Here is a 3,956-nt window from a genome sequence, read left to right as displayed (position 1 = left end):
AATTCTTATAAACAGCTGTTTTCAAAGCTTCACTTTGTGAGCTTGTCAGAAAGAGACTACAACAAAGTTGACAAAGTGTTCACCGACAAACAATGACAGACTAATAAACTATAGTGAGGTCCACGTTATAATGGCAGAAGAGAAAGGTAGGAAAACAATGTTGCCGAACCTCTGACTTGTCAATGCCTTCTATATACGGTAGCTAATACAGGTTTATTGAGATTATATTTTAGTTTATTTTCGTTTGAAATTATCAATTATATTTTTCAATAATTTCATAATGATTTTCCATAATCAAGATGAAATATTTTGTTAATAATAATTATAATGAGTTTCTGTTTATGGCGTGGTCATAAGTATGGCCACAAGTGAACAAGTCAAGAACATAAAAACCTGTCATAAGACAGGTCAAGAACAAAAATACACATCAAACACAAAAAGCACAAGCAGAAGAGGCAGCAAGACTAATGCAAGAAGTATCTACTTACAGTCTGAGGATCACAATCATAGAACTCCCTCATAGAATAGAAGGGGTTCTCCTGAAGGAAAGCCCTCAGTCTCCTCTTCAAGACTGTCTCTGGCAGAGTCCTGGCTGAAACTGGCAGCTTGTTCAAAATTTTAGCTGGCTGGTAGATGAGGCTGCTCTGGGTCCTCCCCAATCTACAATATGGCAGGTCCAGCCTCAGCCTGCCTCTGGTGCCATGATCATGCACATCACCCCTGGTAGGCAAAGTACGGACACTGTGGAATGTCTTTATAGCTGATCTGTAAATGTAAAAATTGAATACAGTGAGAATCTTTTCACTCACAAAAAGAGGCTTACAATGCGCTAAAAATTCTGCCCCACAAAGAATCCGGATGGTCTTCTTCTGCACCAGCAGTACATCTTTTACCTCAGAGGCACCACCCCACAAGGTGATGCCATAGGCCATCACACTCTGAAAGAAGGCAAAGTAACACATGCGGAGATGGGCCTCTGGTACACATCTTCTCAGGCTCCTGAGCAAAAACAGCACCCTGCTCAACCTGCCACAGACTACCTGAATGTGCCCGCCCCAGGAAAGCTTATGGTCCAGAGTGAAGCCAAGGAGCTTCACTGGAGGGAAATCATAATGTACTCCATTCCTGAGGCAAAACACAATTCTCTGGGTCTTCTCACTTGTAAAATCTGACAAAGCATTTATTGGAACGGTTCCACTTGTTTTTCGTTCCGCTACTACGTAGACATCATGTTGTCATCATGTCTGTCTGTCTGCGCGCTGTGTCTTTTGTGCGTCTGCGCTGACCAGTGACGTCACAGTCGCGGTTCTTTGCCACTGCTCTAGTCAGCTGGTTTTCTATACTTCTATTCGTACCTTTTTTGTCGGATTGTTTGCCGTTGCAATTTTAATATTTGTGCTATTCAATTTTTTGGAATTTAATCTTGTCTTTAGGCATCTTACCTTTTAGATATTTGCCACTTTTTCACCAAACGTTTGTGGACGTTTCACATACGTGGCTGACATTTCCGCCTTTCCCCTTTTTGTTACTAGCGTCTTTTGCCTTTTGCTGTTTGTCTTTTCATGGAGGTCGTCAGGTATGCATCTCACGCCCGGTCTAAACTTTTCATCTGAATTCATCGGACCTACAGAATTTTTTTTAAGTGTGAATTATTCTTCAAATTAATTCGTTTGTTCTATTCTTCAAGTGTGATTCAATTATTCATCGAGTTCTTCACTCGGTTACTCTGTTAAACTTTGATAAACTTGTCAAAAATTGCAACCTCGTGTGAGCGTTTCATCGCTATTCATTTGATCTACAGAACCTTTTTAAAGTGTGAATTATTCTTCAAATTAATTCATTTATTCTATTCTTCAATTGTGATTAAATTATTCATCGATTGCTTGCTTATTGCTTTGATAAACTTTGTCAAAAATTACAACCTCGTGTAGGCTTCAGTTGCCATTTTTCTACAATTGGCTTCACCTCGTGAACCTCAAACTTTCAAATGCATCATCTCTACCGTTTGGAAATCAATCCAAAAATTCCACAATTTGAAGATCGGATTATTCGTTTGGAATTTTACTTGCTCCAGCCTACTTTTCCATTGGGGGATTCGCCTGCTGTAGTGGACGTTTCCATGCTTGTCATCGCATGGCCAGATCACTTCACCGCTTGCTGATGTCCTGTTCCTGTTGGTATTGCGGAGTCATTGCCTGTCTGCCTGGCCGCATCTCCTCTTCAAAATTTCATTCAGGTTATGTAAATCGTTCTTTTCAATTTTCATTTACGTATGCATCATTATTGTTTTATTAATGTCTATCTTGACATTCAATTCACTAAGGCCACCGACGCCTATTAATTCATTGGATTTGACAGCTACCCTTGGCTTTACAAGTGATTTTCTGAGGCCACTGACGCCTACTAATTGATTTATTAATGTCTATCTTGACATTCAATTCACTGAGGCTACCGACGCCTACTAATTGATTTATTAATGTCTATCTTGACATTCAATTCACTGAGGCTACCGACGCCTATTTATTGATTTATTAATGTCTATCTTGACATTCAATTCACTGAGGCTACTGACGCCTAATTATTGTTTTATTAATGTCTATCTTGACATTCAATTCACTAAGGCCACTGATGCCTATATAATTGTATTCAATAGTAGCAACTATTAATTTATTGGATTTGACAGCTACCCTTGGCTTCACAAGTGATTTTCTGAGGCCACTGACGCCTATATAATTGTATTCAATAGTAGCAAATATTAATTTATTGGATTTGACAGCTACCCTTGGCTTTACAAGTGATTTTCTGAGGCCACGGACGCCTATATAATTGTATTCAATAGTAGCAATTATTCTTTGGATTTGACAGCTACCCTTGGCTTTACAAGTGATTTTCTGAGGCCACTGACGCCTATATAATTGTATTCAATAGTAGCAACTATTAATTTATTGGATTTGACAGCTACCCTTGGCTTTACAAGTGATTTTCTGAGGCCACTGTCGCCTATTACTCGTTCTAATTGATGTCTGTCTTGACATTCAATTCATTGAAGGCCCATGTCGCCTATATTCAACCCGGACTGTCCTCATTGTATTTATTAGCTACCCTTAGCTCTTAAGTGATATTTTAAGGCCAGTAACGCCTATTAATTGTTTGGTTTAAGTCTATCTTGACATTCCAATTACTGAAGGCCTATGCCGCACATTGTTATGTACTCTATTTGTTGAACACTATCTGCAGATCATTGTCATATTTTTATTAATAATAATATTATTATTATTCCTCTTATAATCATTATATTGAACCGTACAGCAATAACTTTCATTATAGCACTCAATTTATATTTATTTCAGGTATCATTAATATTACTCTTTCGATTATTGTCAGGCTTCAATGGTCATTAATGTCATTGACCTAATTTCATCTAAATTTTGTATTTTCTCTAACATTATTTCACATGTTGTAATTTTCCCAAGATTTGACTCATTGTTTTTGTATGTGGCCATCTGCCTATGGTGCCATGATCATGCACATCACCCCTGGTAGGCAAAGTACGGACACTGTGGAATGTCTTTATAGCTGACCTGTAAATGTAAAAATTGAATACAGTGAGAATCTTTTCACTCACAAAAAGAGGCTTACAATGCGCTAAAAATTCTGCCCCACAAAGAATCCGGATGGCCTTCTTCTGCACCAGCAGTACATCTTTTACCTCAGAGGCACCACCCCACAAGGTGATGCCATAGGCCATCACACTCTGAAAGAAGGCAAAGTAACACATGCGGAGATGGGCCTCTGGTACACATCTTCTCAGGCTCCTGAGCAAAAACAGCACCCTGCTCAACCTGCCACAGACTACCTGAATGTGCCCGCGCCCAGGAAAGCTTACGGTCCAGAGTGAAGCCAAGGAGCTTCACTGGAGGGTAATCATAATGTACTCCATTCCTGAGGCCAAACAC

This window comes from Nilaparvata lugens, chromosome 4, assembly GCF_014356525.2.
Source record: "Nilaparvata lugens isolate BPH chromosome 4, ASM1435652v1, whole genome shotgun sequence".
In the NCBI taxonomy this organism is placed as follows: Eukaryota; Metazoa; Arthropoda; class Insecta; order Hemiptera; family Delphacidae; genus Nilaparvata; species Nilaparvata lugens.
This window is presented reverse-complemented; position numbering follows the sequence as displayed.